We start from the raw sequence: 24,329 nt of genomic DNA on the forward strand, positions 1-24,329 counted from the left end.
CGGGCCACGTCCCTCGACCCGACTTCAATCTGCCCGAGCAGTGTTTTTTTCCTCTTTCACCGCCAAACACCCCAAGAACATTCACGAACGCACCCTAGCTGCAGAAGGGGCCTGGCAACACACCTCAAGCGATCGCCCAAAGAGTTTGCACGAATCCTCCAACCCCAATGAGCTCACCACTTCGTGCTACAGGGGGATCTGCAACCAGCTAGTGGCTTTTGCATTCGGCAATGAACTTAAAGTGAACCTGCCTCGAAACCGACATCGCCTAGTCCTACAGAAACAAGTATGCTTTTGCTCCAGTTACGTTTCCTTGTCCTTTATTTGTGTCTCATCATCACAAATACAAATTGCTTGACTGTGAAGCAAGAGAAATGCTTTGGCTTTATTGTGGGCAGTCTGTGGGAGGACACTGCCTAAACACCACAGGCACCGCGGACACCACAGAAGGCCGTGGCACTGATGAGCCCTCCGAGCCCTCTCCCGAATGCTGATTCCTGAGAGCGGGGCGCTCTGTGGCGAGATCTGGTCCCCACCTTTCTCCGGCTCGTTTCCCTTCCCTCTTCGGTTCCCGATTCCGAGGGGGTGTGAGCCCTGCGTGTCTTTCCTGTTCCACCTGAGTACAGCAGGCATGTTTCTTCCTGGGGGGGGGGGGGGAAACGTCATTCCGGGGTCTGAGCACCCAGCCCTGGCCCGCTCGGATCAGTGGGAAAGCAGCAGTCTCGTCAAACCTATCTGGGCAATGCCGTTCTTTTCCCAACGCCAGCCTGGGGCGCTTGTCGGCATGCCACTGGGAGAGCGTTGGCTCCAGCCTTCGGAATCTTCGGACGGTGCGGGATTGCGCGCGTCCTGCTTGTCCGGGTCCAGCGAGGCAGACGGTGGAAGAGTGGTAGAGGAAGGGCTCTGAGGTTCCCTGAAGGCCTGCATCCCCTCCCCCCCCCAGCACATGTCTCCTTTCCTCCTCAATCCAGACAAGCATCCCTTTCCGGATTCCCACCGCAGGATGTCCGCTGCGCTGCCTGTCCGCCGAACTGCAGAGGGCAGATCCTTCGTGAGCAGCAGGCCCGGTATCTGTGCACGTGCTGGTTTAATCCTTTCCTCTGGAGATCTGGGGGGGTTCTCCTAAGCACGCCCCAGGACCTTCACCAAAACACACCGGCCTTCGGAAATGAAGGGATCTGCCCGTTCTCCGCGCTTGTTTCCCGGTTGCACGCTGTATGCAGCGGCAGTCCTGAAAGCACATTCGACTGGACACACGCTCTCCCCCTAATTGCATTGAAGTTCTGGAGCGGAATTAGAATTATGCACATGCAGCACTTCTGGTGGCTGCTTCAGAGCTGCCTCCCGCCAGAGACCGCGGCGCACAGCTCCTGCATCTTAACAATGCCTGGGAAAAGAAGATCCTTCTTTAGCCTTACATCCGAGGGAGAAATCAATATCTGCATGAGTAAGTTAGAGAGGCTGCCAAGCCGGAATGGTGATGAGCCACCGGGTACGAGCTTGTGAACCTGGCTGAGGTGGGCTACAGGAGACACAGCTCTCCGTTGGCAAAAACGTGTCTCTCCCGGGTTCTGCAATTGCGCTGGAGCAAAGTAAAGGTTGGATCCGCGCTGTTGGAAAACGGGCTGGAAAAACGGCGCTCTGTGCACATGTAAGCAGCCGAGGGGATCCTGTGTTAGGATGAGCAGGTTCGAAGACTGCAGGGTTGGGCTTTCAATCAAACCGTTAAGTTTTCGGCAGTGCATGCACACACATTTACTCTCTGTGTGCATACAGTTACATAGGTGTTTAAAAACAATAGTATCTGAGGAGGGTAACTGCCCAGGTTACTTGGAATGGAGGTTTGTAATTGCAGATAGGTGACCTGCACATGCTTTTGCAGGTGTCATCATGACTGTCCTGGAAGACAGCGCTTCTTTCAAGAATCGCCTGGGTGAGGTTCTCTGATCTACTGAGCAGCCAGTCGGCCCTGGGTGGGCCTCCTCTGCCCCCAGACGTTCTCCTTCAGCGGAAGCACAGTCGCTCTCCTCTGCGATTCCTGTGGCTCCCTCACGAGGAAAGAACTCCCCTCCGGGAAAGGAAGGGCGTACTTACCACCCCCGCTGTACCTGCTCTTTAATGAGTAAGCCCTGCTTCACGTTCAAGGTAACGTTCTGTGGCTGTCAGTGCGCAACCTCCATCCTGTCGCTATCCCGCGCTGACTGGAAGGACGTTTTCCACCTGCCCGTTTGTCCCGGGTCACAGTGCCTGAAGAGACAAGCAGGTTCAGTGGCGAGAGAGAAACTTTGCACAGCACATTTCTGAAACGAATTACATTTACGCACCCCTCACCTCTTGGACAAGGGCAGGGACCAATCAGGCGTTGCCTCCTCTCCTGTGACAACAGGAACGTCTCTTTCCGACAGGAGTTCTGCTCCCACCTTTGTACGAAAGGTCCGAAACGACTCGTTGTCTTCCTGAAGTGGTGCTGCCTTTGAATTGGCTGTCCAGGAGAGAACAAGGGACAGACAGAATTGTGTTGTTTATCCAGTGGGACAAACGTGTGTTCCCTGCCACAGGCCCCCCCTGATAAAGCCCATCAGGCACACGCCATGAGCTATCCCTCATGAGTTTCCATTCCTGGACAACCTAATGACACAAACTCCACATGGCTGACCTAAAGACAGCGAAGAGGGTGATGTTTTTCCCTACACTTGATGCTCCTGGGATAAGATCACTTCATTGGCCATATACAAGTTCTTGCATTAGGAATTTGTCTTTTCGCAGACCCCAGCTTGCTCTCCATGAGACACACAGACAGGGAGAGAAGCTGGGGGTCAGAGCGCAGGGTCAGCCATTTATACAGGACCTCTGGAGCAGTTAGGGTTAAGGGCCTGGCTCAGGGGCCCAACAGAGTAGGATTCCTCTGCCAGCCACAGGATTCGAGCCGACAACCTTCCAGCCACAGGCGCAGATCCTGAGCCACAGGGCCACCGCTCTTGTAGACTGGGGAAGAGTATAATTCTATTGTCTTACTTTGACTTTATTTAGAACCAGCATTCTCACCTTGAAACAGAAAATGCTGGAATGTAGAACAGGGCTGTCCACTCCCGTCCCCGTCCCAGTGCTGGAGGACTAGTGGGTCTGTGGTTTCCCAGTCCAGCTCAGCTCTTAGCGAGCAAAAGCTGCTGGCTGAACGGGACCAATTTAACAGCTTCTCTTCCAAACGGACACTCCAGCCCAGCAGGACCAGCACTGGACACTGCCGATTTTGGCTGCCTGGTTTGTACATCTCGGACGCACTGCCAAGCCTTTGAGGGTGTAAGATTATTGAAACCAGAATAAAAGTCAAATCCGCATCAGCAAGAATTGTTTCTGAAGTGCGTCTCTTTTAATCTGTCTGAGTAAGACTCGGTACGTGGGAGAAGTACCAGAGCACACAGTCTATTCCGACAGGGAAACATTCTGTCGATATGCCTCTTTCCCAACCCTTTTCCCTCGGGGATTTCAGAGAGAGTCCAATCCCATGGCATGACACCCCTCCGATCAGCAGCTGCAGGAAGAGGACTCCTGATCCCAAGACGCCTGGATTCTCCGGAGAATCCACACGGGTTTCGGATCATCCACGATGTCCTGCAACACTTGATTTGGGAAGGGGAGGTAGCTCACACCCACCCTGGAATGGGGGTGGGGGGGGTTGGCCAATGGCTACAGCCCCCCACCCTCCCCCCCCACCAGGCCAAATATTTTGGCAAGCCGCCAAGGAACTATTTGTATTCCAGGGGTAAGATATCTCCTTTACCGTTAGATTTTTCTTGCCAGCCAAGTCCGATCAGAACGCCGTTCAAATCCAGCTCCAATGACGCTGTCCGGGATCTTGATCTGCAGCTGCTCTGCCCGCGTTCCCGCCCGGACCACTGGCCCAATCCGATCCGCAGGGGCTCGTCGGAGTCGTTGAGCGGGGAGGAGGCCTGGTCTCCTCGCAGGAGCTCGCAACGCGAGAGGAGGTCTGTGATTCCAACAAGGCTGTGTGGCTGCAAGTAGCTGCAAGTATTCCTCCTCAAATCCATTGATTCAGGGATCACACGGAGCTGGATTCAGCACAGGGCTAGAGGACTTGGATTCATAAGAACTTAAGAAGGGTTACACACGAGAGGAGGCCATGTGCTAGTAGGTGGTAATTGATTATCTCACCCAGACATTTTTTGAAAGAAGCCAGAGTATCACCTTCAACAACGTGGCTGGGCGGCTTGTTCCACACACCCCCCACCTTTAGTGTAAAGACATGTCTCCGGTCCTGCCTGGAGGATCTCATCCAGCTGCTCTTTGGAAGCTGCCAGATGATCCCTTTCAACAACATGCCTGGGCGGCTTGTTCCCCACCCCCCACCACCCAAAACTTCTGTATACTGTACAGATGCGTCTCCTGTTACTGGTCAGATCAGCAACGACGTGAGAAGTCCCTCCCTCTGCCCACCTGCTCGGGCATCTGGCAGGACAGCTGCGGCCATCGAGGCGGGGGTGGCCTCTGGAGCAGTCGACGCAGGCCCACAGAGAGCGCGTGGCGTGGAACTGTCTCTCACAGGCACTGGGCCTCCCCCAGGATGGTCAGAAAGGTCGGGGTGGGACCCCAGTCCGCCCGCGGGGGGGGTGAACCCGGCCACAGCGAGGCGCTGTTCGTGTCGGCTTGCGACGGGCTGTGCGCGGGGGTGGTGGTGGGGGGGGGCAGGCGTCTTGCGCGGAGGGCACCACATCAAAGAGCCGGGGGAGCCGGGCGAGGATCACAGCTCGTCAGAGCGAGCCGCGCAGGAACCTGCTAACCACAGGCCCACCACCTCTGCAGAGACCACCCCAGACGTGTCCACGCTACACAACCGCAGCATCTCAGCCATATTCCCTCATTCCTCCAGGGGGTTCATTTGGGGGTGGGGGGGGTCTCCAATGCCCCTTTCTGATATTCTTCCTAGAGCTGGGGTTTCCAGTCCAGGTCTTGGGGTCCCCCCCCTACACACCAGCTGGCTTTTGTTTTTGAGCACTCTAATGTAAACCACTAATAAACCTAATATTATTAGAACACCTCTGTGTTCAGTTCCTGAACACGCAGGAGGTCGCCTTCCAACGACTCCATTTCTTCAGAAGATCCAAATCTCCCACCTTTGACGTAGACCAAAAAAAAACAACAGCTTGGAAATGCTCCAACCCAGCTATTTGTTCAATTCGATTAAGTAATTGAGCTCGTCTGCACTTAAACCCAGCAGGTGTGTGGGAACCCCCTATCCACGAGTGTGATGACAGATTAGGACCATTTTAAGTGTTTTTAAAACATGTACATGTGGAGATATACACAAATCATCGGCAGTACTGAAAGCTCAACCACCCCCCAAAAAAAATATTTTGGGACACTTTCTTCTTTCCTGAATCGTTTATTGATCTCACCTTCACAACACGCTGAATCCCAGCATTCAGTGCACCTCACACCTGGAGTCAACACTCAAGTTGTATTTAAAGAAATTGAGACAATACAAAAATGAATACTGGTACCAAGGGCTTACACGGTTCTATACAGTCTTCTAGAACACGCTCAGCTGGAACTAACTTTAAAAAACAAAACCAATCAAGGAAAACCGGGACTTGTTTTCCGAATCATATTATAAAAGAGATGAAATGCATTCGTGGGGATTACGATCGGCCGAATTTGTCGCCAAGTCCGCAGCCGTGCAACAGCTGACGCACGGATATCCATCACGGACCGCAGGTCAGAAATACATTTAAAAAAAAAAAAACTACAAATCCCAGATACAGGTGTCATTGGGAAGAGCATTGTGGGACTTGAGGTCGCGAAGCTCGGGACACTCGCCGACGCGCGGGTGGCAGCGGGACCTGTCGGTAATAAAATCACTGGGAGGAGCCTTCGGCTCTTGGCAGGCAGATGTTTTTTGGTCTTAAAGGCAAAGTAATCAATTTATGATGTGAAGCGCTAGCCAGAGGTTCCGAAAGTCGCCCCCATCGCTCCCTTTAGATTAATAGTGAAACGCCAGCGCAAGAAAAAAAAACATCCCCTTTCCCTTTAATCAATCCGCTGTGTGCAGCTTTCCGGGCACCGTTCGCCTTTCCTCTGCTCTGTGGAGACATGTCCTGGATCAACCGAAGTTGCTTTGCAAAAGTTATTTGTAGTTTGAGGGGGGGGAAAATGAATCGGAGGAATAAACAGAGAATCCAACGCGTGGCTTTCGAATACGTTCGCAAACGCCGCATTAAAGGGAAAACAAAGGGTTTGGTTTGTAACACCGGGCTTGATCAGTGAAATATGCCGAGTATCCCGTTTCCTCGTTGGGCTTTCTCCCGCATGCTAGTGCTGTATGTGTATGTTTCAACCCGATTAGAACTTGTATCTCCTTAAAATAACAAGAAATACATTTTTTCCCCAAGAAGTATATAATCTGTTGTTGTTGTTTTTTTTTCTGAGAATATCTGGGCCTCTTCCCTCCGAGCTGAGCTGCAATGCTGTTATCGCTCTGCTCAAATCGGGGGTGGCCGTGTCTAGAGTCGCCCAGGCCCTGGGCTTTTATACAGTCCACGGCGTCCACACACATGGAAATGACTGAGTTCTAACCCATACCCGCTCTGCACGACAGCCCAGCGTTTCAGCGAGCGACTGTCTGAACATTCAACTAATAGTTCATCACGGCGCCTATTGTGAAGTCACTTCTCCGACTAGCAAGGCAGCTTAACGGGGTCGCCCTCCTCCTCGTTTCAGTCCGCACACCTGGGCCGACAGTTTCCCGTGTCGTGGGTTTAGCAAGAGCGACATACCCCCAATACCATCCTTTATAGATACAAGGGAAGAACAGCAGTCTCACTCGGGATTTGAACCCACAACCTTCCAGTGACGAGTCCAAAACCTCAGCGCCACCGACAAACAATCACCGATTAACTGATTAATCGACCGATAACCGATCATCCAATTAGTCCACCGACACCTCTTTCAGGGGTTGGGTCCGGGGGCAGGGGCTCGTTCTCGACAAACTGTTCAACCCAAACCAGGGAGAGTGGCACGTTCAGCCCCAATCTGCAGTTACTTTCCAAGAAGGTAACACCTCTGGTCGGGGCTCTTTGAGAAAAACCGAGAAAGCTCAATTGATCGAGAGTAGTTCAGGTAAATAAAACACCCCCTTTTCTTTGTCTTCTTTGACAAAACTGCTGATGATATTACCGAGATCTACAATGAAAGTAATTTCGAGACGAGAGAGTCCCCGCTACCACTAAGACAACAGTGGAACCCGCAAACAAAACAGCCAAGCGCCTTAGAACTGTTTATATTCGACTGCAGCCTCTATTCTATGACACATGCATGCATATATTTGCAAGAAACGAGACTTGACAGTCTCATCTACCCATATCGAATTGCAACTGTATATATACATATTTGTTTTGGGGGGTATTTGCAAGACTCGCGATGGGGGTGAAAAGAAGTGGCTGCGGAAAATTGCATTAACCACTTTCGTGAGAGACTGATGCTCCGACAAATATTCGCAGTACCGCAAAGCGTGCGTTTTAAGGAGTCGGTTTCGGGCTGTCTATATTTTACCTTTAAGAGCGAATGATTCCTCGTCAGGGAGGAGGGGTCAAGCCCAGCGGCAGAATTTCAGCCAATTAAAGAGCCCCCCTCACACGCCACAGGGCGAAGGGGGCGGACGCTGGGCTTAAGTGATGTGCGTGGTTTCCAAGGAGACCAGTTGTGGCGCCCCCCCCTCTCCACCGCTGGCAAGGCTCCGTTGTCATGGAGATAATTGGATCTCCAAAGTATTCTCCAGCTTCCCGTAAAGTGGGTTGATTGGACGTCGGAAAGGTTGTTCTGTTTCCCTGGGAGACGGTTAGGAAGTTAGGTGGTCGGCAGATTTTTTTTTGGTAAAAAAAAAAGTGCTGCAAGTTCAGGAGAAATGAAAAAAACTGTTAAAACATTCTAACGAGTTTGATGCATGTGGGCTCCCCGTTATTTATGGATGCAATTACTGGTCACTTCATCTGAGCGTCAAGACGTTGTTTTTGAAAATCACTAAATAAAAAATCCCGAGACAAACTTGAGCTTGACAGTTTTTAGCTTTTGTCAGCTGAGTCGAGGTCTTTTCGTCACTGTTATATATATATATCAATCCGTTATGTAGATGTTGTTAAGTGGTCCGGCCGTGTCGTGCGAACTGCCCGGCACCGGCTGATGACGTCACCGCCGGCGGCGCGGGAAACGCAGCCGTGAAGGCGAGCCCCGTTTTCGCCGATTCGGGGCTCATTTCCACACCGGTTTGAAACACAAATAGCAGACAGTGGTTGGGGAGACACCCCACAACACCTGCCCTGCCGTCAGCTCACCCTGTACGTTTTCAAGGTAGGACCCTCACAACGCCCACAGAATCTTTATCAATGTAATGTAATGTGCGGTAAAAATCATTATTACAAAGAAACTATTTCCTTTATTAAGAGTTGCAGTGTTTCAGCTGGTACTATTTCTGGTGCAATTCTGTCACACCCTAGTGTAGTACTGCAGTTAACCTGAGGTGCCTGGTAGAGGTGTGTATACTGTCTTGATACCAAATGTATTGGAGACATAGGGATAGGAGACATTCATTCCCTATAGTACGGGGCAGAGTTGAAATCCTCGTCGGGATTACTGTGATCAGAAATCTCCACGTTCATTTGAATGTTGGAATCAGTTTTTCAAGTTTTTTTTTGTTTTTAATTTCCCCACACCTGAGTCAAGGTGCTCGGAAATCTCAAGTCACCGGCGCAAACCTTACTAAGAGCGATTTGCAGAGGGAGATATTGACTGTAAATTGTGTGCACGTCAAATTTAATTCTGCGGAATAATCTTTTCTGGAATGTTCTTTGAGTTCGCCGTTGGAGCGCGAAAGCCGCCTGTATTCGGGGTCATGAATGTGACCCTTCAGTATCGCCGTTAACCTGTTTGAATGCTGTGAGTCGGTTCATGTTGGGCAGTTCAATTTTCAGTCGGTGGGGGCTGCAGGGTTACACGCTTAATTGACGTCGTGCGGGCCACCGAGTGTGAAGTTTGTGAACTGTGTTCATTTTCAGAATTACTGGTTTACTCTAGCCCCCCCCCGCAATACATAACTTTCCACCAATTATTTTATGTGATGATGATGAAAAGGCCAGAGCAACTCGCTGAGAGTTTCTCTTGCTCTCTGCAAAATGTGGCTGTATCCCGGCTCCTCCCTCTGCTCCCGGATACCTGTGCGTGCTCCTTCTCCCGGGCTGGAATGCGGTGATGTCATGTGCTGGCACTTATCCAGGCGGAGGGATTCGCTCCGTCTTCCCAAGCCGAGCGCCTGCCCTGAGAATCGCCGGCGGCCCTCTTCACCACAGTAGCAAACCTGTCACTTCTGACGCGCGGCCTGACCAGTGCAGTGCCCGGCCGAGGCCGACCCTCTTCCTCCCCGCCTGCGATAGTCAGGGGATTTCATCTTTGTCTTTGTCATCTTTTGCCATCCGTTTTCCTGAGCTGCTTCAACCAGTGCGGGGTCGTGGGGGAGCTGGGATTCTGCCCTGCCAAGCAAGGGGTGCAAGGTGGGGTACCCCCCTGGGTGGGATGCCAGTCCATCGTAGGGCACACACTCCCACCAGAGTCTGGTTTCCCAGAAGCCAATTCGCCCTACCCGCCTGTCTTTGGACTGATGGAGGAAGCCTGGAACACTGGGAGAACGCGCAAACTCCACACAGATACTGGGGCACGGCGGGTCTGGAGTTGAACCCGGGCGCCCCACATCTACCAGGCGGCAATGCCACCCCCAGCTCCACCCTGCAGCCCTTTGCACATATCTGAGCTTATGATGTCAAAAGTGTGTTTCACGCTTCAGATTTGACTGCCTGCTGTTTCCCTGTTGAGTAGCTCACCTGGGGCAGCCATTACCTGAATGAGCGTCTTCCTCCTTGCGCTCATGCCCCGAGCAGTAACAGTAGTAGACGTGATTGCAGGACTGATGTTCTAAGTAGTCGTGCAGGTTTTAAGACTGGCTGCAGTGGCATCAGCAGCAGCAGCAGCTGTAGTGGGGTTGGAAGGACGCTCATGAATTGGCAGCAGTTCTGGGTGAAGTATGAGCAGTGATGTGTGTTGTACTGGTGTGCGCCGTCATGTCATGACGAGGGGAGCCTCGTGCACAATGCCTCCATTCAGCAGGCCCGGTGTGGTTTTCCCAGCTCAACTGGAATGTTCACTTCCCGTGCGACCTGCTGAGACTCATCTCCGTGCCCGGGAGCGCGGGCGTGCTTGCCGCCAAGCCAGCCCACACCTGCTGCCCCGGAGAAACGGCGCCGGGCCGGCCCGGGGACGAGGGGCTCGCTGGTCCGCAGTCCGTCGGCAGCCCGGGGGCCGTGCCGCGGAGGGGCTCAGTGGAAAAGCAGGAAGGGGACAGGACAGGTTGCGGGGCTGCGTCAGGGAAATAACCCTTTTTTAAAAAACATCACGGAAAATGGCTCGACAGACACATGATTGAGACTGGTTTGGCTCTGGACGTGAGATTCTGCTCTGGGTCGGGCTGCAAGGAGGAAATGTTGGGCAGGTTCGCAGCTGGTCAGGTGCGAATGCAAGCCGATTTCTGGGGTGATGCGTGGTTTTTGTCGGCAGAGGGTGAAAATGAAACAATCTGAGTCCCATAAGGCATGCAAACTAAAATAGCACCAGGCCAGAAAGCCTTATTTGGGGGGCCATAAAGGCCTTGTTCAGGGCTGCGTGTGGGACATCTATGTTCTGGGAAGCTGGCGAGGTAAAAATCGCAGTGGTCCGTGTTGTTGAATTGCTTTGGTGAGTTTCAGGCAGTAAGACTTTCGTGGTTCAAGCAGGCAGCTGCGTCAGCATGCGTGGGCTGGAAAGGAACAAGTCAAGGTTTATCCCCTGCAGAAAAGAGAAATGCAGTGTTTCAGCTGTGGAGCCTTCTTCGGGTGCGTTACATCAAACTTGAGTGAGGGAAGGTGAAGCATGCGAGTCTCAGATAGAGATGTTCAGTATAGAAAGACAGGGTTTGTGCTTTCTTATTGTGTGGGATTCCCAGGTTTGCTGTTTCAGTCTGGGGAATGTCAGCACTGATAAGGGGGCTTGAGCTGCTTCGTGGACTGCTGGCTCACCCTGGCGCGGTTCGTGAGATCTCCCAGCGCCGTCCTCGAGCGATCCTGCCTTTGTTCTGAATTTCCGCGTGGCGTGCGGCGGATTTTGAAATTGCCTCCCTTTTACAGTCCTTGTTCTTTTTAATGCAGGAAAATGTCGGCCTCTTTCCCTGTGCCGTGTAGCTGGCTAGCTCTGCTCTCGCTCAGGCTGGCTGGCTGCCGTCTCTGTGTGTGTGTGTGCGCGCTGCCTGCGGAGGAGAGGTTCAGAGTAACCTTTAGCTGTGCTGGTGGTGTTTGTCTGTTAAAAAGAAGAACTATTTTAGTAGTATCACTTCCTCCTTCTCTGGGGGTGGGGCCTTGCTCTGGGCTTGAGCGAGCGCGCACACACACAGGCAGGAAGGGAAGTGGTAATAAAACCTGCTCAAAAGCGCCCGTTTCATCTCGGAGCAAGACAATGAATTCTTAGTTAAATACAGACGACTGCTGGTCACAAGAGGCACTGTTCATTAAATACCACAGGACTGTCAGCCAGCCTGGTGTTTTAGTGTTTGAACGAGTGCTCATACACGCACATGCCTGTTGTAAAACCGCTCGGCTCACAGCAACGGGGCGAGTTCTCATTTAGTGTGCAGCAGAAGCAAAATCAGCAAAGAGGAGGCTCTGTCATTTATTTAAGGGAGATGTCTCATTTAATAAAACATTATTTTTAAGCAGTTGGTGAATTCGGTGATCTTACACAGGCACGCGTATTGTAAAAAAAAACATTTCACAGCAGCACGATGAGTTCTGATTTAATGTGCTGCAGAAGCAAAGTTTCGTCACCTATTATGGGGAGGTGTCTTATTTAATAAAACATTGTTTTTGAGCAGTTGGTGAATTCTGTCCCTTGAACAAGTTGGTGAAATTCCCACTTGGTTCTCATTCCTTACCCACCTGATGTGCGACATTGGCGGGGAACAACGCCACCATCCGCACTAGCCCACAGGACCTGTAAGGGGTGCTCTATCAAAAATGGCGTTGAGAGAGAGCCCTGGACAGTGAACCCCAGCCCCACCACTGGCAGGGTTGAGCCAGCTGGTCAGGTTTGGTTGGAGAAAATGAAATATCACATGTCCCCCCCCCCCCCCGATAAATATGAGGTGTCTTGTTGATTAACGTTTCGATTGAAAACATTACTGGTCATCTTTTCCTGTTCCCGATGGCAGGGGTTTTCGAGATGCGTGGACACGATAACCAGTCTGCTCTGTGTCTCTTGGAGGACTGTTCACTGGATCCATCAGTGATGTCAAAGTCACAGTGACGCATGCGTTCTTCAAGAGTGCTCTTGCTTGTTGTGACTTTGCTGTGAGTGGGGAATAATACTCACACTCCTGAGATTGTTTATGCTTAGTAAGCGTTTGAGAGTGACTTCTGTCGGCCTTGTTGTTCAGAAGCGTTGCAACACTCAGAGGTTGGCCAATCTGCAGAGCTTATCTGCCTTCAGCTGTGTCAGGCCCTGCGTTTCCTCTGTGGGTTTTCCTTTTTAAAGCCTCGCTAAGCATTCGCCTGCCTGCTAAGCGTGGGGGCTGTGCCGGCGGCTGACGGCGCGGGCTGCGATCTCGACACGAGGAGACGAGCCGCCGCAGGGGCGAGACAGAAGCCGTTTCGCTGTTTTTCCTTTATCGGGACCGCCGTCGCTGTGGGCTCCGAGTTAGAATCCCATTAGAAACTGGGGAAACGGCGCGCCCGCAGTGGAAGATCCAGCGTGATCGCGGAGTGTTGTTTTCCAGTTTTCGTTTTCCCTTTCCTGCACTTCAGGGTGATGCCGAGAACTGTTCCCGGCCGTGCTCTGAACGAGGGGTGTGACGCAGCAGCAGGAGACAAACGAGACACTTCCCTCTGCGAATGTCATGCTGGTGTTGATCTCGGAGTTGGACACCAGTTTTAATGTGGGAGGAAGGCCCTTTCAGTTCTGATTCATTAATAAGAAACAGTCTTTACATCTCTAATTGTTATTTATTTTATTGGTGAAAGTCCCCGTTGTTGTAGAAGTAGTGGTGGCAGTAAGTGATTAATGTTCTCTTTCAGGTCAGGAACAAGTGTGATGAAAACCAAGGTTTCTTTGCCAGTTTGGTGTGGTGAATGTAGCATACAGGATCATTTTAAAATGGAATATTTGAAAAGTGGCATGGTAGAGGCTACCAGGTGTTCCTCCAGAGTAACAACCACAGAACGCACCGGTTGCGATAATAACTGTATCCCTGTACCACTGTGCATCAGCGTTTTAAATGCAGTTTTCTTCCATATAAAATGGACAGCGACTGCAAGGTCAGGAGCTAAGGTTTCAGGGTTCAGGGATTTCTCTGGGCTCTGCTCTGAAGCTCCTGCTTATTTTAACAGTGTGCTTTGGGATAGGAATTCAGGGTTTGCGTCTGGTAAACACGAGACATTCATTAGCACACATCTCAGACTACATTGTCTAAAGTAGGGTCTCTTGCTCCAGGCCTTGAGGGTCACAATCAAGATGACTTTTCTGGGTCTGTTGAAACATTCACGGCTCAAGGCCTGATGGAATGAGTTCAGTTGTTTGCAGAAATTAAGCTTTCAATTATTAACAAGGGACTGTAGCCCTCAAGGACAGTGGTTTGAGGCTTTCTGACCTCATGTTCGGTTGGTGATGATTCAGTCCAGGACTTTTCCTAATCCTTGTCTTTTGCACAATCTGAGCGTCATTCCTGGACTGGAGCCCACTGAGCGAAGGAAGAGCTCCGCCCCTTGAGAGCTCTTAGCGCCTTAAGGTGCGAAAATCCCGGCCCGCGATTGGCCGTCTGTCTGTCTGTGTCAGCTGACCGGTGGAGGTCAGAGGGCAGGAGCAGGGGTGGCGTGACGGGCCCTCAGAGCAGAGGCGAGGAGGAGGCTGGTAGAAATGCGAAGGAACAAGTAAAGGTTTCTTCCATGGTGAAAAGAGAAGAGGAGAAACAACTTTTCCTCGTGTGAGAAAAGAGGAAAAGCAGCAGCCGGTAAAGCAGGGGAGTGCAACAGCCGGGCGTGGAGAGGAGGCGGGGGCAGGAGAGGAGTGGAGTGGGCACTCGGGGGGCGTGAAGCTGAGGGGGGGGGGTCAGGTTTGTGGAAATGCCCAGAGAGAGAGTGAGAGATCGAGTCGTCATCACTACGTTATTTTAGGTCACATTTGTTTCTTTCTCAAAGTCCTGACAGAGTTGAAATCGGCATCCCTCCGTCTCACACAGCAGTTTGGGCCTTGGTACCGGAGCGTTCCTCGTTTTGTTTTTTTAAGATGGGGATGTTTCTTTTTTCTTTCTTTTTAACACTTTATATCCCAAACTACTACTAATAGTAACGATGGACATAGGGGTAGTGGAAATGTTCTTTTGAACCCGGTTTGGCTTTTCTCATTGTTCTTTCAGTTGCCATCTTTCATAGGAATATCCCTGCACTGTTCCCCCCATTTTAAACAGAAAGGATTCACTGGTTTTTAAAGCAGAATCCAGGAATGTAGTGTTTTCACTTACTAGTCAATTTCTCCAGAATTTAAGGGGTGTTTCTTATAGTAACAATAGACTATTCCACTGCAATGGAAACTGCCCTTTAACTATGTAATTTGGTTTTAAAAGATAAATCTTCTCATGCAGTTTTACCTTTGAAATATGCTTTTTCACTTATTGGAGATGCAATTTAGCTGGAGCTTTATGGTGAAGAATATTGCTGGACACAAACCTGAATGCCCATGATTTAATTCCATGCAAATGAAGCTGCCATAACCTGCAAAGATAAGGGTGTTTGTACGTGATTAATATGCATGTTATGCGAATTGGGGGCTAAATGGACTCTTCATATTTCGGACGGAGCCATTATTTGTCCAAAGTGGAAAACGCCCTAGCTTACCAGCCATTGAATTGTCTTAATTAAATCACTTTGTCTAATTAAACCTGTCTTGAGCGCCCTGCTGTGTGACTGAAATGATGGCTCTCGGTAGCAGAGGGTTTCCACCTCGATGGCAGTGAGGAATGGGAGTCTCTTCTGGAGGGGGCTCCTGGGAGGATGGACTGCTCTTGAGCCCCCTCCAGCAGCTTAAAGCATTTGAGAAGAGGGCGTCAGGCAAGGGTTCGAGGGGAGAGAGAGAAGAGCTGCTTCCAGGAGAGCAACAGGGCCGCCGCCCCTCTGGAAACGTTTACCGACACCCTGCTGCCAAGACCTCTTTCAGTGAAAGAAAAGAAAAAGCTCCAGGTTGTGTGGCGTTCTGAGAAATCGTCTTTCTCTCTGCACCCAGCGTTGTGTCAATGGTAGCTTCTGCTGCCTGCAGGGTGCCAGCTCAAACTTAACATCTTGGAATGGAGTGCTTGCTGGGAAGACGTTTGGAAGTTTCGGGTCAAGTGGAAGAACGGAAGGATCCCGATCCGTGTTCTCTCCCAAGAGGCCCCGCGAGATGGTCCCCCCAGCAGCTCCGGGGGGCCAGTCTTGTCGCCCCGGCTGTCCGACTCCAGGCTCTCTCTCCTCCTGGTCACCCCGAGGAGGACGGGAGAAGAGCCGCAGAGGGATGGGCAGGGCCACTGTGAAGACCTGCAGCGTCCGTGTCCACCCCTGGGGGGGTCACAGGCCTTGACCGGACCTGACGGAGGGAGGGTGATCTGGGAAGGAATTGGAGCCCCAAAGATCCAAGTAAATGTTGTTTAAAAAAACGGCAGCAGAACACATGCAGCTCTCCCTTTGCCACCCTCCTGGTCTGCCCTCTAGACGAAAAGAGGAGCTCACTGACTCATTGCGACCGCGAGTCACTTAAGTTGTGCCGCGTGTGTGTTTCGAACCCGGGCTGCTGGAGGTGCACCACACGCCCTCCCACCCCCCCCCCCCCTTTGTAAATCAGAGAAGAAACCCCACGTCCATCGGTGTTCAGTGGCGTTTTCTAGTTCCGTGTTTGGCTCAGGCTGGAAACGGCCGGGTCTGCTTCCGTATCCGAAGGGCAGTGCGGGGTCAGCACTGTGAGAAGAAAGATAAGCAGGGAAGGAAACCGTGGCTCAGTTCTACACGTAGTTTCAGTAGTAAACGGGCACGTCAATCTCATTGCAGGTAAACATGCGAAACCACATGTACGGCTTCATATCGCAGGAGGGGCTCTTCCGATGCCCTCCCACTCCCTTAAGGAGCCGGAGCTACGCGCTGCACAGCCTTTTCTTTCTTCCAGACGCGGGGATGCCCGCTTGTCATTTCTGAAGCGAAACTTCGTCAGGTTCCACGCTGACGGTAAGGAGGCGTTTCTGTCAGCGTTGCACATTGTTTCCTTCGGTCTGCAGGCAGGGGCGGCCTCTCCCAGTTGCGAGAAGACTGGCCCGGCAGCGAGTTTTGTGGGTTTTGCCGGTCTGCAGCCAGACCCCCCCCACTTCCCCTCCTCCTTGATACCAAATCCGGCACCTGCAGCTGGTTCGGGACCGAGACGTTCAGAAACTGTGTGATCCTCACACTTCCTTCCAGTCAGTGAGTTTTAAGAAATCAAACCAGACACTTCCGCTGAGGCCCTGTGTTTCCCTGAAGGCCGCGTGTGTCACTGGGGGCCCCCCTCCCCCCCGGGGGATTCCCCCGTTTCCGCAGCGCGGGGCCGCGTCACGTCCTGCCGTCTGCGCTCCCAGCTCCGCTGCTGGCCTGCTGCTGCACCGCTGACTCCTCCTGGGGGACCCCTGAGCTGGGGCTCCCCACTCTGCCCTGCGCACCCCTGTCTCACTGTCCTGGGACCCCAGCTTGAAGACGTCTCCTCCTGGGGGACCCCTGAGCTGGGGCTCCCCGCTCCCCTCTCCCCTGCGCTCCCCTGTCTTTCTGGGCCGGGACCCCAGCATGAAGGCATCTCCTCCTGGGGGACCCCTGAGCTGGGGCTCCCCACTCTGCCCTGCGCACCCCTGTCTCACTGTCCTGGGACCCCAGCTTGAAGACGTCTCCTCCTGGGGGACCCCTGAGCAGGGGCTCCCCGCTCCCCTCACCCCTGCGCACCCCTGTCTCACTGTCCCGGGACCCCAGCTTGAAGACGTCTCCTCCTGGGGGACCCCTGAGTAGGGGCTCCCCGCTCCCCTCACCCCTGCGCACCCCTGTCTTACTGTCCCGGGACCCCAGCATGAAGACGTCTCCTCCTGGGGGACTTCTGAGCTGGGGCCCCCCACTCGCCTGTGCGCCCCTATCTTTCTGTCCCGGGACCCCAGCATGAAGACGTCTCCTTGCGATGACCCTCCTCTGCCTCACCCCCCCCCCCCCCCCCTCACACCACCACTCCAGATACAGACTGATGCTGCCAGAGCTACAGACCCGCAGAGCCCAGGCCTCCCCCGCCGCCCCCCCCCCTGCACCCTCCGAAGGCAAAGTTGCTGATGCTCGACGGGGTGGGGGGGGTTGATAGGTGCTGCTGTTGGAGCAGCCAAGTATGACCGTGGAAATGACGTTATTTACATATGCAATCGCGCGGAATCGCTGGCAAAACTGACACCCTGGCATTTGCCTTTCAGAATTTATTAGCGGAATCGCGGGCCGCGCGCCGGCTCTCCGCTTCCATCTCTGCGCCGTGAGGAAAAGCGGACTGGAGAGACCCCCCCCGTCACGCCCACGGGAGAGGGCAGTCTGTCGGGCTCGAGTCGGGGGGTGCGTCTGGGACCCCGTGTCGCTGCCGGCTTTCGTTTATTCTGGACTTGGTGCGGATTTTGTGTCATTGTTTTGTCGCCTTTATTATTCAGATCTGGCAGTACACCATGCAATGCGGGCGGCTGCTAGCAGATTAACATCGCGCCTCCCGGCGGTTCCAGTTAAAACCAGTGAGTTTTAAAATCCCAGTGGAGGACCCATTTAAACCCTCCACCTCCCTCTGGTGCTCCTCGGTTGCCAGTTTAAGGTTCAGCCGAAAGGCATCTTGGCGTGAGGTGGCTGTCTGCCTCACGCATCCTCTTCAGACCTGCGGTGTATCTTTTGAGGTTTATCTGTTGTATTTTTGAGGTTCTGGGGCAGCGGGACTCTTAATGGCGATGATTCATTTTAAAACTGAACACAACCTGCAAGAGTGGTTGTGCACCAACTTGGGGGTGAGAAATGGGCGGAGCCGGGGCCCTGTGGCTCAGGATCTGCGCCTGTGGCTGAAATCCTACTCCGTTGGGCCCCTGAGCCAGGCCCTTCACCCCAGCTGCTCCAGGGGTGCCGTATAAATGGCTGACCCTGCGCTCTGACCCCCAGCTTCTCTACCTGTCTGTGTGTCTCACGGAGAGCAAGCTGGGGTCTGCGAAAAGACAAACTCCTAATGTGATGTGAGAAATTGTATAGGGCCAATTAAGTGATCTTGTCTTATCTAGAAATGATCTGAACTGTTTCACCTGGCGAGAGGGAGGAACAAAGTTCTTCATGCAGTCGCGTTTTAAAGGTTCTGCCTGTCGGACCTACCTGAATGTTTATAAATTAAAGTAGAAAATCTAAGTCTGTTGTGTAACAGGAATAGCCTGAGAGCTGATGGTGGAACAGCTGACCGCTGATCGCTCCGTGCTCCTTCCTTCTGTCTTTGGGGCTCGGGAGAGGTGGAAAAGGCGCAGGTTAATTAAAGAGGCCTGCCGCGCAATTCTCTCCGCGCAAAAGAACAGCTTCCTTCTGGAAGCTCGCTCCGTATCCCGACGCGCCTGCTGAGCGGATTAGTCAACTCCAATCGGATCGTGGTTTTTATCGGGCTCAAATGGACATTGCAGGAGGAGGCGGAACATACTCAAGAAATAAACAGCGAGGTCCAGCCGGAGGTCATGGACAGCAAACGTTGCTCCTACATCGTGGTTAGATAGTCGCTGTGCAGATCAGAGAAAGTTTCACAACTTCCATCTCTCTGCCTTTGGATCTTTTACCTCTGGCCCTACCTGGTCTAGTGGAATAAGACCAAGAAGTAAAAAAAAAAACGATTGTCTCCCGTGTGGCAAAGTGTTCAAGCAAATTTCGCTCCCCGGATTTCTCGTGGGCCTGCATGCGGCCCGGCTCTGGTGGCTCGGTTTGCGGATGGGCCCGTTTTGGGTCCGGTAGAACGGGTCCCGCCTCCTGCCCTGGAGAGCTGGCAAGTCTCCTCATATCTCCAGCCGTCTGAAGAGCTTGGGGCCGGTGGCAAGGTAAAAAGCCTTATTTAGACCAGATAAGGCGCTCAGGGGAGCAGGCAGAGCGACAGCCTACAGGCACTGTGGCCTTGCAGGACGGGACTCTGGCTCCAGAAGCGAGTCTTGGCTCTTTCCCGTCCCTCCCTGCTGAAGGTGGAGAGCACTGCCCCAGGAGCAGGACAGGCAGGACAGGAGAAAGACAGAACTGCAGCACCCAGTGGCTCTGAGGAGGAACGTGCACAGTGGGCATGCGTCTAATGATCATTGCTGCATGAATGGCGTTTTTTTTTTTTCTCCTAAGTAGGGCTCCTCTCCCGCATGAATTTTCAGAGTGGTGTTAATAAAACCTAGGGCCAAAATTGCAGGTCTTCCGTTTCGCGTTGCTAGCCGTCAAAGGGTTTCGTATTTAGCGTTTGTTTGTTTATTTATTTATTTCTGGTGCTCAAGTCCTTCCAGGTTTGGCAGAAAACGAGATGTCTTGCAAAAGGGCGACGCTGAGCCAGCTGCGCGGTCTGTTTGCTCAGTTGTGTTTGGTGTAAACAGAAGAAACTGAAAATTATGGGGGCCCAGGAGGGGATGGAGGCTTTCAAGGGCCAGTTGTTGCTTCCAAACCTGTTCTTTTAGTTTTTTTTTCCCCTCCTCTCATTGCTCCTTCACCTCCTAGTGTTCGACAGAAGTGCCGTCCTTGGAATGGGACCAGCTCTTCAGAATGCACGAAAACAGTGACGCACCAAAACCGCACAGCCTCAAGCATTTCCCCCCCATCTTTTCGGACGTGCCTACCTTGTCGGGGGGGCTCTAATTTGAAATCCTTCTAGAGTCGATGGGCTCCCGAGTCCAGCGGGACAGCGGGTCCTACAAGAGTCTCCACTCCTCCTCCTCCTCCTCCTCCTCCGTGCTGCGGAGCTGGCCCGGTCAGGCTAACCTGCTGCATTTTGCTGTGAATCGGCTGACCCAGACGCCGTCCCGGGCGAGCCCTGCGTGTGAACTGAAGGAATCTGCTGGCTTATCTAAATCCGTGGGGTGTCCTGTCACACAAGGACAAGCCTCCTCTTCAGCACTTTGCCTTACTTAGAAGGGGGGGGGGGGGGGCTTATCTCTCTCTGTTTCTCATCATTGGCTTCGGCCAGGCGGTTCTGTGTGTTAGGTCTCTTGTCAGCTCAGCCCTTTCCCACTTCTTAAATGTGTTAAAATTTGATTTAACCCCCCCCCCTCCCCCCAAATTAAAAACACAACAAAACAAGACAGGGCTGTAGTGAGAGGGAATTTTACCCAATTCCAAAAGAGCGTGTTCTGGAATCCTAAGTTCCCTGCAAGCCAGGGAGAACAGGAGAGAGGAGAGATGCTCCATAAACAAATATTTCAGCGAGCGCTAATCGAATACACATGGCCTCGCGCGCTCACACAAGCACAAGGGGGCCCCACGTGTTCTGCGGCGCTCCAGCCTGTATTTAGGCTTCCAGTGAATGAGTGGGAAGGCTCGGTACTGCGTGAACGTGTGCGCGTGTTTTGATCTCTTTAAGCAGGAGCTGTGTGTGTTCGGGAGAGGAGACTGGGGTTCTAACCGGCCTTAAGTTTGTGGGAGTGTTCACTCAAAACCAGTCTCCTTCCTTCCTGAAACCCTTCACGGCTCGGAGTGGGTTGAGCTAGATCTGGTTGGATTTGTTCTGTGAAATAAGACACTTTTGCAGCAGGTTTCTGCCCACAGCTCCAGTTAGATTCTTTTCACCCCGAGCTGGAGTGATCAGACTGTGTCCTCCGGTGACCATAAACAAGTCAAGCCTGGTCTGCGTCTCTTACTATCAGCTCTGGAACGCTGCTGCTCATGCCTTGCATTCCAGAGAGTGTAGCACAGGCAGAGCAGATAGCTTCCTGCCAAGAAGCTGATTTTATTAACCTTGTGTTGATTTAAAATTTCATGCTGGGTATGAGTATATTGTGTTAGTTTTGTTTCTCAATTGCTTTCTCCCCCACTATTAACAACAGTACCACACACACACACATTTCTTGTTTATGCATAGAAAAAAGGCACCACATGATTTTACTGGAAAGAGGTGCACTTTGGGATTTGTAGTAGCATGTGTCACTGGAAGAAGTGTACTCTGGGATATGTAGTAATGTGGCTGTTTGCTGGAGGTTGTGCAGTATGGGATTGGTAGTAGCCTCTGCTGTTGTTTTCCTCAGCTCTCGAATGTTCATTGCCCATGTGCCTCAGGATTGCTGTTAAGAAATGCCATCAGGATGATTTAGTTGTTTATCTATTCAGTGTGCACCAGGGCTCTGTGTACTGGAGACCCTTGGTTTGTTGAGTCACGTCTTAAAATGTAGTTTTATTCTTAGTTTTAGTAGGTTAGAAAAGCATGGTTTTCTGTGCCCATTTTTAAATTTTAATCAATCATTAAAAATGCTTTTCAACTTTTCACGGTGCTAAAAAGTTGAAAAAAAGTTAGGTATAAACCTAACCTATGTGGAGTAACTGTGCTTTATCTTCAGTTAGTGAGAGATTCCATCACAGACGTGTTTTTCCATTTCAAGCCAGCAGGCAATGAAGTTGGTGACTATTGGTTTTTAAATAGTAGATTGTTTTGAAAGGGAGAATTCCCAAAGTTTGTCAAAAAAGATTCCAGCTTCAGCTTTTGGTGTCAGAGCTCGTCTCCCACCTTAATTAACCTTCGAGTTAATCGCAGCGTCGGGCTGGCTGCACAAACAGTATTGACGAGTCCCGAAATTTAAATAAGTTCTCAGTTTCTGATTGAGCGCGATAAAGGACATCCTGATTATGTTGATTCTCTGGTCTCAGCAGTATTTAAATGCCTTTGGCTGGGTGATGGGTCACCTTCCCAAAGCCAGTCGCCTCCATCGGTGACCCTGTCCCATTCCAGTAGACCCCTCCGCGCTCCATGGGCTGCAGTCGGGATGGTGCCCTTCTTGCATCACTTCAGTACAAATCCAACTGTTTCCAATCGCATGCAAATCTACACTTTACATAACCTCAGCACGGCTATGTGTGCTATCCACAGTATAACTGGTTACTGACACGAGCTCCGATTTGGTCTGATTTGTTTGAGCCCGTCGGCACCAGCGTCCCGAAGCCACGCAGTCGGCAGCACAGCTGAAGCCGTAATCAAGCTCAGCCTTGACTGACCACCTTCTTCACCGCGTTGCCTCATGGAGATCACGGAGAGGACCTCCGGCAGCCTGAGGCGAAGGGTCGATCTCCGCACGCCGCGGGGCACGCGGGGGCGCGGCCTTCTTGCCGGGGAACGGAACCGGAAAGACTGGGTCGGGCCCGGGAGGGGGCCGCCTGGAGGCCGGGAAGCTGAAACTTTTGAGGGCCAGAATCCTGCTCTCCCCGGCCCCTGCCTGGCGTCCTATTTCCCGTCCGCTCACACGCACACGGCGCCGATCCCTAGGCAGCGGACAGCGCCGCCGTGCCGGATCCTTCTGCCCTGCCCTGATGTCAGAGGGGGCGATGTCACTTCTGAGCCCTGAGCCCTGTGACACAGACGAGCATGGGTGTGGTGGCGCCTTTTTCGGCAGCAGTGGGGCTGCAAAGGCCCGATGATGAGGTGGGGGGGTGGTTTCACAATTACTGTGGTAAATCACGGGAAAAACGTAGCAAGAGCATTCTCATCCCACAGGAGCATGTGCTAAGGGCAGAGGGGTTCATGGTTCGTAGTTACCATAGCAAACGCTTGCAAGGGATGTTGTGGCATTTGCCTTCCTCTCACCTGCTCAGGCGCCCCCACAGACTTAGCAGCTGCGCGGGGCTGCTTCAGCGCCGGAGTTGTGCTGTGACTGTCAGCCTGGAGTTCCTGTGGCTACAGAGGGACAGGAGCACCGCACTCGCGGACACCTCCAGACAGACCCGATTTGTCTGCCTTGACACTGGCGCAGGAAACGGCTTCTGATTCTTTGTAACTGTTTTCTCAGTTCTGTTGACGCTGACTCGGGAGAGCGTTCACGAGCTCGGCCGTTTTTGCTGGCGTTTTCTCTGTGTGGTCCCGTACCAGCATGTATCGCGTCACACTGTCCCATCTCTGTGATAACAGCGTATTACAAAGCCTGGGCACAAACACGGAGCTCTCAAAGTGAATGCCACTCGCCAGACAGGGGGAGCACACATGGCAGTATTCCACTGGGACCCAGGGCCAAGGCCTGTTGGTCTGAACCTCATAACTTCACAGCCAGACCATTTATTAAACAGACTGGGTCACCACTTCAGAACCTCGTTGTGTCAGGTTCCCTATGGATTCTTACAGTGCAGAAATGCCATGGCCGTGGGTAGTTACTGCTGTGTGTGTCTGTGTGTGTCTGTGCTTTTGTTTGGTCTTTTGTTTTAAAGAGAAGTTGGAAATACCATTGTTGAAGATCTTGGATCTCCCCATTCTGTCTTGGAGGGAGAATCAGGTGCTGAGCTTCAGCATTGACAGATTTCTTTGCGGCTTATGGACTGAGCCTCTATGTGATTGGCACTGTGGCTGAGTGCAGCTGCAAGGCAGTTGTACTGGGGATGAGGGCCGCAGGTTAGCCAGCTCTGTTGTTGAAGGCGATCCACTGGCTTCTTTCAAGCCACAGCTGGACAAGACCCACCGATCGATTGGCTAATGGCTCCCAGACGAGCCGGGGTGGACGAGCGAGAGACCTCCTCTCTCTCGCAAGCATTCTGACGTATCGAAAACCACAGTGAAAGGAGGAGGGGTGCCTGCATGTAGGTAATTGTGACGTTCTGCCAGCAGCTGTTATGGTTCTGTTCTGTTCTGTTGTTCGGCGCTGAAGCAAGTGCAGCTGACCGACTCTTTTGGTCAGAGATAGAGGATGGTGGTGGGGGAGGCAAAAGGGCACCGAAGGTTGAAATGAAGGCATGGCAGAAGGGTTAAAAAGAGCTCCTGTGAGCCGATCCGGAGCTGCGGAGACTGGGGCGCCGTTCTCTCGCTGCTCGAGAGGCTGTGCTCACTGGGCGTGGGCACGCCGTTTTGAACTCTGCGGCTAAGCTGCAAGTTCGACATGAATGCAGCGCGAGCTCAGGATATCCTTTGAAGTTCTGCGCCGGGGAATTTCCCCACCCACTCAGGGCGGGGGGGCGGAGGGGGGGGACAGTGGCGAAAAATTCAAGAGCAGAAGTGCAGGAGGAGAGAATTTAAACGGCTTG

General features: G+C 52.4%; 2 long non-coding RNA genes across 2 annotated transcripts in view; one reads left to right on the top strand and one right to left on the bottom strand.

Moving 5' to 3' along the window:
- Nucleotides 1–303: 303 nt before the first annotated feature.
- On the bottom strand, nucleotides 304–2,459 carry LOC148643858 (uncharacterized). The gene is made up of 2 exons (XR_015928852.1): nucleotides 2,332–2,459; nucleotides 304–2,247 (listed from the first exon to the last, which is right to left on the bottom strand). It is a non-coding gene; the product is annotated as an uncharacterized LOC148643858 (long non-coding RNA).
- Nucleotides 2,460–8,230: 5,771 nt separating this feature from the next.
- LOC148643859 (uncharacterized) overlaps nucleotides 8,231–24,329 on the top strand; it is an 84,000-nt gene continuing 67,901 nt past the window's right edge. The window contains exon 1 of the long non-coding RNA XR_015928848.1: nucleotides 8,231–8,361. This is a non-coding gene — a long non-coding RNA (uncharacterized LOC148643859). The remainder of the gene's footprint in view (nucleotides 8,362–24,329) is intronic.

This window comes from Lepisosteus platostomus, chromosome 21 (genome assembly GCF_059453375.1).
Source record: "Lepisosteus platostomus isolate fLepPlt1 chromosome 21, fLepPlt1.hap1, whole genome shotgun sequence".
NCBI lineage: Eukaryota > Metazoa > Chordata > Actinopteri > Semionotiformes > Lepisosteidae > Lepisosteus > Lepisosteus platostomus.